Here is a 16559-nt window from a genome sequence, read left to right on the forward strand (position 1 = left end):
TAAGAACTCTTTGTCTTACTCAAGGTGATGAAGGTATTCTTCCCTGTTTTCTTTTAAAAGCATTATAGCTTTATATTTTATATTTATATCTGTGATCCATTTTGAGTGGATTTTTCTGTAAGATGTGAGGTTCTTGTTTTGGATAAGGATATATAAGTGTTACAGACAATTTCTTGAGAAGACTATCTCTTTTCATTGAATTGCTTTTGACCTTCGTAAAAAATTAATTGACCATATATGTTGTGTTTTGGCAAGGGCATATAATAAAATATGACTAATAAGAAATAGAGGAATTCTGTTGGAAAGTTTCTACAAAAGGTATTTTTCATTGATAAAAAGAAAGAGGTTGGAACATCATGTTATATTGGATGCACTGGGGATAGCAGGAAATGCACTAGCTGGAATCTATGAATTTTAGAACGTTAGATAAGGATAGTCATACATACTGAAGAGAACAAAAAAGAAAGATGGGAGAAAATTGGGTTCATAATGGTGCTACCAAACTGGTGAATTAACTAATCCTGGAGCTGTCTCTTGCACACGCCAGTCTTCTTATTACATGAATTAATAAATTAGTTATCATGCCAGTTAAATGAGAATTTTCTGAAATTTTAACTGAAGTCATTTTAACTTATACAGTTCTTACTATATCATAATTATTAACATTAAAAAGTAAAAATTCTGGTACAAAGCCATATGATAAATGTATTTTTACTCCCTAGTTTGATTACCTGTAGAAGGTGCAGCAACATTTTTTTTCAGTTTTAATGTGACTTTTAAAACTGTGAAATTGAAGCACTTAATTCTTCCCATCATAAAAGAAAAAGAAATTTTTGTTGTCATTATATTTAAGTTTATTTTCTTGTGGCTGAAGGACAACTCCATCTGCCTTGGATGCTATAAGTAAGAAAACGAATTATTTTTATAATTAATCAATAGCCTGAACACCATTACTAGAATCTCAATAAATTTATACTTATTTTTGATCACTATGTTTATGTATCAGATTAACTAGATTATCTCCTGGCAACGTATTAGCTATAATTAAACCATCTTTGTATTTCTTTTTGTTGACACATTGATAAAATTGTAGGTTTTTTATTGTATATTTTCCACAGGCTATAAATTCCATGAAGACAGGGCTTGTGTTTACTTTTTTTTGTTATTTCATAGGAACCATAGTGGTACTCAATATAAGTATTTACAATATGCTTACATGTATTATATATAAAAATATGTGTATGTATATGTGTACACACATATGTAAACATACATACATGGATATATATACTCACATTGTTAAGACTGGCCAATACAAAAGATGATAGTGTAAAAAATATGTAAAATATTTGTAAAAGATCTCATTATGACACCATTCTGATATTCACAAATAAAGTCAATAATAGAAAAGTAAAAAGGAAACATATTTAAGGGCTTTACCATACACCCTCTACTACTTCCCCTTAAATGAAAAACATGATCTGTTCTCTTATCCTCCTGTGTCCTCCTGTCTCCTCCCTGGTCACTCCCACCATCTTCAATAAGTTCATCTATATCATTGGGAACTGAAGCGATAACCTAAAGACTGGCATTTGTTTTATGAGGCCAGCTATATAAAGCCTTTAAGCATCGTTATCTATTTTGCATTTCTACACTTCCCCTTAACTCTTTAAGAACTGTTAGAATCTATTACAATTTCTGTTGCAACAGTACAGTCACCTTAATTTCTGAGATTCCCTGTTGAACTATTTTGAAATGACAGCTGCATCCCTGTTGTTCTCTCAGCTCAATGACAGCTCCCTGGGTCTTTGCATTCATGTGAGATCATTCTTAAAACCCACATGTGTTTGACATGATGCTCATTCATTTAGATTTTATTTATATTATGCCTGCTGGCAGAAAGGTTTCTAAAGTCTTATTATTGTTGCTGCCTGCTGAGCACATCAGCACACGACTCTTAAAAAGAGCTTTCTCATTTTAATTGAAAGGAGACAGGGAAAAGAAGCCAATATGAGAGAGCCAGCAGATAGAAAGATCAAGATTTGTGGGGCTCAGTCATTAATTGACTAGAGAGACTTAGGAAAGTAATTAAATGATTTTGCTTCCCTATGTGATATAATTTTATCATATTAAAATAGGAATAATGATGACAAAGAATTTAATAGGGCAACTAAAATAGCATTATCATGAAAAGTACAGTTTTACATAGCATTAATGGTTAGTAAGGAAAAGATGATTTAAAATGTTGGTATCCATTTTATTCATTCTGCTAGCTCTGAAGACACAAATAAAGGTATCCTAATATGAAACTGCTCAAAATCATGAAGATCTGTGTCATGCAAGGATATATATATATACATATATATATATATATATATATTTATTTATTTATTTATTCTCACACACACACTCCGCTCTCACTGTCTCTGCCACCCTCTCTCACAGTCAAATTAATGTGGTTTCTATACAGTTCAGTGGCAGACACTCACTTCATTTTACATATATATATATATATATATATATATATATATATAGTCTATGGGAGAGAGAAGTAGAGGAGGTTGAATGGTACATTGTCTTCCCAAAATGATCAAAATGAGGGTGGGGCCTAGGCCCATTAGAAGATCTTGAAATAGGATTACTCCTCCAAATCTTCTTCAAACTTACTGAACTGAATACATCCACAATTCTAAACACACTGTAAGTGAAATCACTCTACAATAATACCATTTTAAAATAATTTTTCCTCAAATTATTGGATGGGGCAAGAAGGAAGGCAATGGGAGTAAGAAGGAAAAGTTTAAATCCACTCATCTGGCTTAGTGTGCTTGAAAATAGGAAGTCTACTCACGTGAAGAGGATGTGAAGAGGTTTATCTGGCTTTAAAGAGAAGGTCTATGCATGCAGAAGGACTCTAAAGAAGAGAATATGGGACTTGTGCCTGAAGAAATTCTAGTACCTGAATCCTTTGAACAATGATCTTTATATGAACACTGAGCTGATGGTGGTGCTGTAGAGAACCAAGGCAGTCGTCAGCATATTTATATAGGTGCATTGTAAATATTTTCACTATGTATAAAAATTACTTGGACTCTGGAAAGCAAATGTCAGTGTTCTATAGATTCACCTGTATAAGGGCAGAGCTCTCAAAGGAATAATAGTCAGGCATGCTATGAGACACATGTATCAAGGCTGTCAATGCATGACTTACTTGTCAAATGGTGACTCTGCCAGAAGCTAGAAGCCAGACAACAATGACCCAGAGACAGCCTGCCTTAGATTTCGGTGGTATAAGTCTCCCCCATCAATGCAAAATTTTAAAATTTAAAACATTTACCATTCTCCATCTCCTGCCTAACTCCCAGGGCTGAAGTCTGACTGGTTAAAGTCCTGCAATCTGAGGTGGCTATCTGTACTATCTCAAAGTTTTCTGTGATGTGTACCTCCTGTCTTAAAACTCTTTTTGTATTTGAAGTCATCTGGTATTTATCTTAGCAAACAAAATGTAGTGAACAATTACTAGGAGTTAGACACAAGCCAAAAGCTTATATTTCTTATATCACTTGATCCTCATGGAAACCCTTGAAGTAGGCTGTTTTAGTTTCCTACCTACTAAAAAGAATACCATATAATGAGTTGGCTTAACAAGAATGTATTGGTTCAAAATTTCAGAGGCTAGGATATTTGTTTCTTCTCAGGGTTGGTATCTTCTGACTGGTTGGAAATCTTTGAAGTTCTTTTGACTTTTCTGTAATATGGAAATGCACATGGCAGTGTATGTTCCATTCTCTTCTGAGTTCTGTTCACTTCCAGCTTCTGGTTGTTCCCCATGACTTTTATATGTCTAACTTTCACTTTGCTTATAAAAGACTCCAGTAATTGAGATTAAAGCTCATCCTTATTCAGTTGGGCCACACCTTAACAAGTAACAACTTGACGAGGTCTTCTTCACAACAGTTCCACACCCAACTAAATGTGAAGTAAGACCAAATAATGTTCAAACTGGGGTACACAATTCAATCCATCACATAGGTGGTAGGAGAGAGAGTTAGAGAGATTGAGTGTTTTGCCCAAAATAACAAAGGCATAAGGTACAGTGCCTGAACTCAAATACATGTTTGTTTGATATCAAAGATAAAATGGTTAATCACTCCCCTTAAAATAGTGTTTTAGAGATGGGGCAAGGTGGTGACAGGGTAAGGAGCTCCAAGAGATAGCCCATCTTACAGGGCAGTTAGTAATCTGTCAGGGCCATATAAATTTCCTGTTTGGAGGACCCAGGAGACCAAAAGAGAATCTTGCAAAATCCTTTGAAGAACAGAAGGAAGAGACTGCCTATCTGCAATGAAGATTCACGAGTAGAGCATTCCATGCCATGGAGGTTGTGCCCATCCCCACTGGTGGTATAAGCCTCCTCTGGAGCTATTCTATGGCTGGAGTTGGAAGCTCCATTTCCCCAAAATGGGGAAGAAATAGATGGTTGGGCACTGATTTCAGTTACTGATTAGTAAATTAAGTTGGCTTAAGTCCAATCCTAAGAACAGCTAAAGTTTGAATCTGTCCAAATTGGAAAGAGGCCAGTGGCATGAAGGGAAGTGGGGCTGATTGAAAATCATAGTGAAGGTAGGTATCATCTTCTTTCCACCCAGGTCAGACCCTAGCTTCGGGTCTAGCCCCACCTCAAACAGAGAGAAAGTTGGGGGGAACTGTACAGGCTCTCTGGGCAACTTCAAGTACTTTTTGTCCACACAGGCTAGATTGGCAGGCACTCCTGTGGTTCCATCCCCATCCCTGACAGAGATGGCAGAAGGAGAGTGTACCCTCAGACTCTCCAGAAAACTGAAGTTGCTTTTGGTCCACATGGACTAGACTTGTGGGCAAACATGTGGTTATATCTCCACTCCTAATAACATAAAAGTGGGGTGGTGCTTCCTCAACCTCTCTGGATAACTGCAGGTGCTTTAGGCCTGCACAGACAAGAGTGTTGAACACTCCAGTGGTTCCATTCTCAGCCCTGACAGGGCAGAAGGCATAGTGCTCCTTCATCCTGTCCAGGCTATTTAAGTCAATTCAGCTTGCATGAATTAGATTGCTGGGTACACCAGAGGTTCCATTCCCACCCTGGCAGGGAGGAGAAGGCAAGTGCTTCATCATACTCTCTGGATAACTGCAGATAGTCTTGGTCTGCATGTCTTGGAATACTGCACATGACTGTGGCTCCATCCCTATCCCTGGCAGGGAAGAAAGGTGGAAGAAGCCTCCTAGGTTCCTGGGGTAATGTGGGCAGTTTCAGCCTCCATGGCTTACAAAACCACATTTTGGCTCCTATTCCATAACAGCAAGGGAAAAAAGACAAGAAACAGATGAAAATGAGCTGGAAAAAATCAGGTAGGCTAAATACAAGCCACTATAAATTTCCAAAATAAGTTGATCCAAGTATCAGAGAGGGGCTGCAGTACAAAGCCTATCACATAGAAAGCCCCAGACTAAAGATAGAAAAGGAACCACAAATAAATACATCTAGTAAATCAGATACAAGAACACCAATAAAAATATTACAATCCATACCAAGAAACAGGAGGCTATGGCCCAGTCAAATGAACAACCTAAGACTCCAGATGACATAAAGGAGTTGAGAAAACTAATCATAGATGTTCAAACAAATCTCCTTAATAAATGCTGTGAGATGACTGAAGAGATTAAGGACATCAAGAAGACACTTGGTGAGCCCAAAGAAGAATTTAAAGGCATGCATAAAAAAAAATAGCAGCTCTTATGGGAATGAAAGATGCAATAAATGAAGTAAGAATACAATGGAACACAGAAGAGCAAATTTGAAGAAGCAGGAGAATAGATCAGTGAGCTTGAAGATGGGGCTTCTGAAAGTGAACATACAAAATTACAAATAAAGAAAAGAATAGAAAAAAAATTGAACTGGGCCTCAGGGAACTAAATGACAGCAAGAGATGTGCAAACATATGTGTCATGGGTGTCCCAGAAGGAGAAGAAAAGGGAAGAGGAGCAAGTTTAATATTTGAGGAAATAATGGGTAGAAAATTGCCCAACTATGTGGAAGTACATAGATATCCATGTCCAAGAAGCACAATGTACTGCCATTAGGATAAATAGGAATTAATCTATCCTGAGACACACTAATCAGAATGTCAAATGCACAAGATAAAGAGAGAATCCTGAGAGGAGCAAGTAAAAAAAAATTCATCACATACAAGGTGGACCAATAAGATTAAGTGCTGATTTCTCATCAGAAACCATGGAGGCTTGAAGGGAGTGATATGACATATTTAAGATAAGAAAAGAATCTTGTATCTGTCAAGATTGTCTTACAAAAAATAAAGGCAAGTTTAAAATATTCACAGATAAACAGAAACAGAGAGTTTGTAATGAAGAGACTGACTTTGCAGGAAATAGTAAAGGGAGAGCCACAGCTAGAAAAGACAGGAGAGAGAGGCTTGGAAGAGAGTCTAGAAATGAAGATTATATCAATAAAAGTAATGAAAAGTGTAAAAAGAGTGGTGAAAACAAGATGTTGTAGATAAAACAAAAAGATCAAAATGGTGAAGCAGAAACTGCCTTTACAGTAATAACATTGAATGTTAATGAATTAAAATCCCCAATCAAAAGACAATGACTGGTGGAACTGATAAGAAAATAGAAGCATTCTATATGCTGTCTACGAGAGGCTCAACTTAGACCTGAGGATATAAACTGAATGAAAGCGAAAGGCTGGAAAAAGATATTCCATGCATGCAGTAGCCCACAGACACAAATCTGGAGTAACTATATTTATATCAATGAAATAGACTTTAAAAGCAAAGCTGTTATTACAGAAAAAGATGCACATTATATACTAATAAAAGGAGCAATGCATCAGGAGGAAACAACAATTATAAATATCACCTATCCAGGATGCTGCAAATTGCATGAGGCAAACACTGGCAAAACAGAAGGGAGAAATAGATGTCTCCACAATAATAGCTGGAGACTTCAATACACCATTCTCATTATTGGATAGATCATCTGGGGAGAGAATCAATAAAGAAAGTGAAAGCTTAAATAATATGATTAATTAACTTAATGGATATATACAGAACATTGTACACCAAAACAGCAGTATATACATTTCTCTCAAATGCTTATGGATTTTTCTCCAGGATAGGCCATATTTTGGGTCACAAAACACATCTCAATAAATTTTAAAAGATTGAAATTACACTAAGCACTTTCTATGATCATAATAGAGTAAAGCTTAAAATCAACAATAGGCAGAAAAAGGGAAAATTGACCAATATATGGCGATTAACAAGAGTGTTAAATCATCAGTGGGTCAAAGAAGAAATTGCAAGCAAACTCAATAAATATCTTGAGATGAATGGAAATGAGAACAACATATCAGAACTTATGGGGTGAAGTGAAAGCAGTGGTTAGAGGGAAATTTAGAGTTCTCAATGCTTAATTAAAAGAGATGAAAGATCACTTTTGGCTAAGAAAAAGTATAGTGTCTGATCTTATCAGTTTAATATCTGATACATCCTCTATCCAAGAACAATATATTAAATGGATATTTGGACCTGGGGGATGGAATAGGAGCTTGCTCCATCTGCTCCACACATTGACCTGGTATTGCAATAACTCCAGGAATGTTGAACCCATTTCAGGGAAAAAGTTAAGTAAAATGAAAAAGAAGAGAGAACTAAAATCAATGTCCCCAGCCGGAGGACAGAAAACTATGCCCAAAGTAAGCAGATGGAATAAAATAAGAAAGATCAGAGGAGAAATAAATGAAATTGAGAACAAAAATAAAACAACAACAGAGAATTAACAAAACAATCAAAAGTTGGTTCTTTGAGAAGATCACTAAAATTGACAAACCCTTAGCTAAACTGATAAAGAGAAAAGGGAGAGAATATGCAAGTAAATACAATCAGAAATGAAAATGGGGACATTGTTACTGACAGTACAGAAATAAAAGAGGTCATAACAGGATATTATGAACAAGTGTACAACAACAAACTAAACAATGTAGATGAAATGGAAAAATTCCTAGGAACACACCACCTACAATTGATCCTAGAAGAAATCAAAGACCTCAACAAATTAATCATGAGAAAAGAGATTTAAATAATCATCAAATAAATCCACAAAATGAAAGCTCAGGACTAGATGGCTTTCCAGGTGAATTCTATCAAACACTCAAAGAAGATTTAATACCAATCTTACTCAAATTCTCCCAAAAAAATTGGAAATCAGTATCACCCTAAAAGGAAAGCCAGAAGAAGATATTACAATAAAAGAAACTTACAGACCCATTTCCCTAATGAATATAGATGCAAAAATTAACAAAATACTTCCTAATCAAATCCAAGAACACATTAAAAGAGTTATTCATCATGATCATTTGTTTTTTTTTTAATCACAGGCATGCAAGGGTAGTTCAACAAAATCAATCAGTCTAACACACTTCTTTGATTTAAATTAATAAAGCAAAGAAGAAAATTCACATGATTATCTTGATTGATGCAGAAAAGGCATTTGACAAAATCCAGCATCATTTCTTGATAAAAACAATCCAAAAGATAGGAATCGAAGGACACTTTCTCAACATGAGAGAGTGCATGTTTGAAAAACCCACAGCTAACATAGCACTCAATTGTGAAAGAATGAAATCTTTCCTGTTGAGATAGGGAACAAAACAATGTTGCCCACTTCACCACTATTGTTAAATGTAGTGCTATAGGTTCTAGCTAGAAAAGAATAAATAAAAGGTGTCCAAATTGGAAAGTAAGAACTAAAATTTTGCTATTCACAGATGGTATGATTATACCTGTATCTATAACAAAGCTACTAGAACTAGTAAATAAATTCAGCAGATTCACAGGCAACAAAATTAATATGCAAAGATCAGTAGTGTTTCCATACACTAGTAATGAGCAATCTGAAGAGGAAGTCAGGAAAAAAAATTCCATTTACAATAGTGACTAAAATAATAAAATATTTAGGAATAAACTTAACCAGAGATGTAAAGAACTTTTATTCAGAACAGTACAAAGCATTACTAAAAGAAATCAAAGAAGTTCTAGATAGTGGAAGAACTTCCTGCATTCATGGATTGGAAGATTATTGTTAAAATGTCATTTCTACGCAAATTGATATAAAGATTCAATGTAATCCTGATAAAAATCCCAACAGTCTTTTTTCTCTTGGATAATCTATTGGAATTCTGCACATTATGCATGATTGTTTTGTTAGCTCACAACTTCTCTAATTAAAAACTTAGTATCTTATTTGTTACCATATATTTATAAAAACAATATCAAGACCCTAATAAATAAATACAAAAGAATATTTTAAAAGAACTGATAAAACATACAGTGAGAAATATCCATCTCTGCTAATAATGATGGAGAAGACACAGTATAATTCTTATATTCAAAGTTTCTGGAGTCAGATTTCCTAGTCTCAGCTCTGTCTTCTCATTTTCTGACTGTGTGATCATGTGAAAATTAAACACTTTTATTTTCTAATTTTTCTGAAAAATGGGAAGAATTTATGTGTGTGTACATATGTGTGTGCATATATATTATATATATGCTTTTAAACTCAGGAGTTTCCTGTAGTTTAAATAATTTAATGTAAATGGGAAATTTAAAATAGTTCTTGGTCCAAAAAATATTATTTGTTTACTTTAAAACTAATCAAAACTAAAATGCACATTGGTCTTGAGTCTCAAGTCTAGAATGTAAGTTCCATAAGTGCTATAAATTTTTTGCACCTCTTGATAGCTGGCTATTCTGTGCTTGGCACAGAGTGCAGTGATCAGAAAGTGTTTGTTAAATAAAATAATGAATGATTTTCAATGTTAAATGTGCAAGCAAATGAAAAAATACATAAAATACTATATTATTCAGGTTGTGATAAAAGTATTAAATACAAAGAATAAGAGTCAATGATTAGAAACTGTCAGTGATGAGGACCAGACCTGAGGCATACCAGACAAAGACTTTTAAAAAGTGGTCCTAAACATGCTCAGAGAGCTAAAGGAAAATATGGACAAAGCATGAAAGACATTCAGGAAAAAAAAAATAGATGAATACAAGAGAATACCAATAGAGATAGGAATTATGAAAGGGAACAAAACAGAGATGAAAACCTCAGTAGGAACACACTCAAAATTCCGTACAGATATTCAACAACAGATTGAAACTGGTAGAGAAAAGAGTCCATGTCCTTGAAGAAAAGACATTGAAATCATGAACCTGAGTTGTAGAAAGAAGAAAGAAAGAGGAAATGCAAACAGAGTATACCAATATGCACACTGTACTTACTCAGAAGGAAAGGAAAGAAAGCGACAGAGAGACTATTCAAAGAAATAATGACTGAAAACTTAACAAAAACCACAAATATATTCATCCAAGATGCTCAAAGAACTCCAAACGGGATACACCCAAATAGACCCACACTGTGACACATTGTAATCAAAGACTAAGAGTGAATTCTGAAAACCACAACATGCCCCATACAAGGAGGTCTTAATAAGGTTGTATGCCAATTTGTCATCAGAAGCCATGAAGGTAAAAAGGCAGTCTGATGATGTATTTATTGTGCTGAGAGCAAAATTCCCCAACCAAGAATTCTATATATGGTGAAAATTTCTTTCAAAAATGAGGTGGAGATTAAGACATTCCCAGATAAACGAAAGCTGAGGGAATTCATTGTTACTAGACCAGTCCTACAGAAGATGATAGAGAGTTCTGCAAGTTGAAAGGAAATGATACTAGAAAATATATCAAAGCCACATGAAGAAATAAAGCTCTCCAGTGATGGCAATTGACATAGAACTATTATGATATAAATACCAGAACTGTTTTACCTTTGATTTGTAGCTCTACTTTTCACTTTCTACAGGATCTAATAAGCAAATACATAAAATGTTATTATAAATCAGTGATTTTTGTACTTATAATATATAAGCATGCAATTTGTCACAAGAACTACATTAAGGTGAGCTGACAGAGGCCTATGGAAACATGGTTTGTGTATTCTATTCAAGTTAAGTTAGTATCAAATCCAACAAGGTTGTTATGGATTTAGGGTGTTAAATTTAATCTCATGATAACTAACAATAATATATTGGAAAATATTCACACTCATAGAGACAGAAATTAGCATACAAGCTGCCAAGGGTGGGATAGATGGGATGGGCACTTAATGCATAATGGGAGTGTGTTTCTGTTTTGAGAGATGAGAAAGTTTCTGTAATGGAAGGAGACAGTACTGTAAATGTGATTAGTCCTATTGAATGGTATGATTGGGAGTGATTGAGATGGGAACAGTAATGTTGTATATATGTTCTCATAATTAAAATTAAAAATAAGAAAGAGCAACAAGGGAACAATGGCAATTAAATGCAATACATTATCCTGGGTCGGATCTAACAAGGAAGAGAGGAGAAACTGCTCAAGGGGATATTAATGGGGCATATGAAAATTTGGAATGTAGACTATAAGCTTTATATTAAGGCTAAATTTTTGAACTTAGCAACTGCACTTAAGATGGCTGCATAATTGAATATCCTTGTTATTAGGAATATGCATGGCAGTAATAAGTATTCAAAGAACATGATGTGTACACTGTACACTCAAGTGTTCAGAAAATGTATTGATAATAGGGAAAGTAAGAGTTAATGGAAGAACTTGTAACATTGATAAAAAGATAATAATTGCTGGAGATAGGGATGAATAGATGGAACACAGGGCAAATGTGGGGCAGTGAAATTGTTCTGTATGATACTGCAATGATGGACACATGACATTATACATTTTTCAAAGCCTATAATACTATACTGCACAAAACATAAACCATAATGCAAACTATGGACCTTGGTTAGTAGCAATGCTTCAGTGTTGGTTCATCAATTGAAACAAATGTACGCCACTAATATAAATGTTATATAATAATGGAGAAATTATGTTTGTGTGTATGTGTGTGGGGAGTCATGTGGGAATTCCCTATAGTTTCAGTGTAGTTTTCTGTAAATTTTTAAATCCTCTAAAAATAAAATTTAGTGTTACAAAAAAATTCAAAGAACACAAGTAGGTTGAAAGTGAAAGGATGAAAAATACATATGCAAAAAACAAAAAAGAAAACAGAGCTGTGTAGCTATATTAATATCAAATAAAATAGACGTTAAGTCAAAAACTGTTATGAGGGACAAAGAAGTCCATTATATTTTGAAAAAGGGAAAATTCAGCAAGAAGTCACAATAATTATAAATATGATATGGTCTTAACAGCAAAGCCCCAAAATATATGAAGCAAAAAACTGATGATTTGAAGGGAGAAAGAGTTGTATATTAATAGTAGGAAACTTCAATACAGTACTTTCAATAATGGATAGAACTACTACATATAAAGTTAATAAGGAAATAGAAGACTTGAACAATAATGTAAAGCAACTAGTCCTAACATACATATGTCAAAAACTTTTCCCAGCAGCATTAAAATTCACGTTCTTCTCAGATGTGTATTAGCCATTCTCAAGTATACCTAGGTTAGGTCACAAAACAAGTCTCAATAAAATAAAAAAAATATTGAAATCATACAATATATCTTCTATAATCACAATATAATGGACTAGAAATAAATAATGGAAGGAAGTTGGAAATCCACAAATATATAGAAATTAAGCAATACATTCTTAAATAACCAATTGGTTAAAATAGAGGCAAGGAAAATTAGAATAGATCTTGAGGTAAATAAAAATGAAAACATAGCATACAAAACTGACTGGATGGAATAAAAGCAGAGCTAAGAGGGAAATTTATAGCTCTAAATGCTTACATTTAAGTAGAAGAGAGATCTCAAGTCAGAGACCTAACCTCACAAATGGAGGATCTAGAAAAGGAAAAGAAAACTATACCCAAAGCAAGCAAGTGAAGGAAATGACAAAAATTAGAGTGGAGATAAATGAAACAGAATTTTTTAAAATTTGAGAGAATCAACAAAACCAAAAGTTAGTTCTTTGAAAAGATCAATAAAATCCAAAAATCTTCAGCTAGACTAACAAAAAAGAAAGCACACAAAAACTGAAACCAGAAATTGAGGAAATTAATGGTGGAATATTACTACTGACCCCACCAAAATAAAAGGATAATAAGAGTTATTATGAATGACAGCATGCAACAAATTAGATGACCTAGATTAAATGGACAAATTCTTAGAAAGACACAAACTAACTATACTGACTCAAGAAGAAATAAGATATCATCAGACCATAACAAATAGAGAGATCTAAGAAGTAATGAAAATATTCCAATAAATTAAAGTCTGAAAACAGATGTCTTCACTGTTGAATTTTACCAAACAAATCAAGAAGAATTAGCACCAATACTGCTTAAGTATTCTAAAGAGGAGGGACAGAATATAGCTAAAATAAATCAAAGAAGTTCTAAATAATTGGAAGGACATTCCATGTGTGTGATTGGAGATTAAATATCATTAAGATGTCAATTCTACTCAAAGTAATTTACTGATTCAATTTGATCCCAATCAAAATTCTAATAGACTTCTTTGCAGAAATGAAAACACCAAATACCAAATTTACATGGTAGTATAAGTGGCTCTGAATAGTCAAAACAATCTTGAAAAAGGTTATTTTGGAGTCCTCACACTTCTCAATTTCAAAATTTATTACAAAGCTACAGTAACATGGTATTGGCACAAGGATAGACATAGACCAATGGAATTGAAATGAGAGTCCATAAATATGCCTTTGCATATGTGACCACAAGTGCAAAGTCAAATCAATGGAGAAAGAATAGTCTGTTCAACAAATGGTGCTGGGAAAACTGACCTCCATATGCAAAAGAAGGAAGATGAATCTGTAACTCACAACATGTTAAAAAATTAACTCAAAATGGAATAAAGACCTAAAGAGAAGAACAAAACTATAAAACTAGAAGAAAACGTAGAGAAGCCTCTTAGGATTTTGAGTTAGGGAATGGTTTCTCATACTAGACACCAAAAGCACAAGTAAAAAAATAAAAATAGATACCATGGGACTTTATAAAAAATAAGACTTCTGCCCATCAAAGGACTTTGCCAGGAAAGTAAAAAGATACCTTACAGAATAGGATTTATTTGGAAGCCATATATCCAATAAGGAATGAATGTAATATCTAGAATGTATGAACTCATCTTACAACTTGGCAACAAAAAAGGAAATAACTCAATTTTAAAAAATGGTGAAGTGAACTGTGGGAAGATGGTGACAGACAAGACAGGCAGGGCTCAACTCGCTCACAAAAAACAATGGAGAAAGAGTAAAAAACTTTCTGAAGTACTTGCTTTGGGGGTCAGTAAACCAGGACAGTGCTGCACAACTCCCAGGAGGGTGAGGGACAGAGAGACAAAGAATTCAAATCTACAAACATGAGTTACCAAACCCTACCTGTGGTCAAAAAGTGCTCTCTTCCATACCCCCAAGTTAATAAGCTGGGATAAAATCCCTGGTTCACTAGAGCTCACTGGAAGGGGAATAGACTTCTTTGTCCCTGTCAGCTGTTACAAGGAAAAAGGGATGTTGGGGCTTTTCTTCAATGAATTTGGCCAGCAGAACCTGCTTTGAATCTCAGCTCTGGCCATACAAAAAACACAGGAAAACTGAAAATGAAGTATATCCATGGAAAGGTGTGCCCACAAGCACCATCTTCCAGCTGGTATGGAATTGCAGAGACCAAAAATGCTTTTGGTTTTCTCTATACCCTTAAACCTTGAGAGTAAATCTGTAACTCATTAGTGAGTCTCTGGCATGATTTTGATAACTTTAGCTGTGCAATTTCAAAGACTTAGAATAATTTGAACCAAAAATCAAAAAGATATGAAAAAAAATAGGTAGAAGTGGGAAATTGGCCATCAGAGTAAATTCACCAACATATTTAGATTCTTAGACATCAGCAAAAAAGTACAAACTACACTAGGAAACAGGAAAAGATGGACCAGCCAAAGGAAAAATTAAATACCCTGAAAAGATACAGGATTCAAGACAACCAAAGATAATCACATAATTCTTCAGAATCTATTTAAAGAATTGAAAGAAAATATGAGTAAAGAGATAAAGGATATAAAGAAGACACTGGGCAAACATAAAGAAAAATTTGAAAGCCTGCAAAGAAAACTAACAGATCTTATGGGAATGAAAGTCAAAATTGATAAGATTAAAAATGCATTAGATGCACATAAGAGAAGATTTGAATTGATTGAAAATAGAATTAGTGATTTTGAAGAGAACAGCAGAACTAGAAAAGACAGGGGAATAGAAAGAGAAGAGAATGGAAAATAAAACAGTCACTGAAAACTGAATGACAATGCAAAAATGCACAAAATACACATTATTGGTGTCACATAAGAGAAGAGAATGGAAGAGGGGCAGAAAGAATATTTGAAGAAATAATAACCAGAAACTTCCCAACCCTTTCAAAAGACTTAAATATCAATCCAGGGAGGACAATGCACCCCAAACAGAATAAATATGAATAGACCTACCCTGAGACAGACACAATTTACAATGACAAATATCAGAGGTAAAGAGAGGATTCTGAAAGCAGAAAGAGAAAAGCAAAGCTTCATGTAAAGGGAAACTCAATAAGATTTAAGTGTCATCATCTCATCAGAAACCAAGGAGGTCAGAAGAAAGTGGTATGATGTATTTAAGGTACTGAAAGAGAAAAACTATTTGCAAGAATTCTATATCTTGCTGTCCTACAAAAATGAAGTTGAAGAGTTTTCTCAACATTATAGTTTCAACCACATACCTGACAATCTCCCATGTTCAACTGGTTCCCCCAGCCCTCCCCCCAATTCCTTGGGCCACCTGACCCATCCTCCCAACCTAGCCCCCTCTATCCCACAAAACCTCACCCAAAAGTATTCCTATGCCCCAATCTTATTCCTTCCCTGTACAAATACTTGCCTCCAGCTTATCATAGAATTCACCCATGTAAGCATCAGCCACAACCTTCCTCTACACCCTAACTTCCTTTAAGCCTATCATCCAGTCTCTAGCTCTCTAAGACAGCTTGGTTTGCTTATTTAATATCCGAGAGGTTATGTAGTATTTGTCCTTCAATGCCTGGGTTGCTTCACTCAACATAAATTCAGTGCCATGTCAGTGGACCTTACTTTGGAATTTGTGTCCCTGAATGTGATAGAGTTGGACCCAGATGTGAAATTTCTACACATGCCTCTTCTGTCACTTTTACTGAAACTATGGTTGGTGCTAGGGTTGGTGTATACACAGGAGATTTGAATCTCTGGACTGTCCATGTGCCAGCTGGGCCCTGAGCCTCAGCAGAGTTGCAACTCCTACTCTCTGGCTTGTTGGACTTACCCAGGTCAGCTAACAGGGAAGTGAAGATGGTCAACCATACCAGGGAACTGAGAGTGCCTACAACTGCAAGCAGGAGGATTGCGTCAATCATCCACATCTAAGCCCCCTCTCACTATAGGGGTAGAGTGGACATCACCATCCCAGGGTCCACAGGA

The 16559-nt window shown here is 34.9% G+C and overlaps 1 non-coding gene across 1 annotated transcript; it reads left to right on the top strand.

Annotated features, from left to right (window-relative positions):
- Window positions 1-7490: 7490 nt before the first annotated feature.
- On the top strand, window positions 7491-7672 carry LOC111760220 (U2 spliceosomal RNA). The gene has a single exon (XR_002793978.1). It is a non-coding gene; the product is annotated as a U2 spliceosomal RNA (small nuclear RNA).
- Window positions 7673-16559: the final 8887 nt, after the last annotated feature.

This window comes from Dasypus novemcinctus, chromosome 11, assembly GCF_030445035.2.
Source record: "Dasypus novemcinctus isolate mDasNov1 chromosome 11, mDasNov1.1.hap2, whole genome shotgun sequence".
Classification (NCBI taxonomy): Eukaryota; Metazoa; Chordata; class Mammalia; order Cingulata; family Dasypodidae; genus Dasypus; species Dasypus novemcinctus.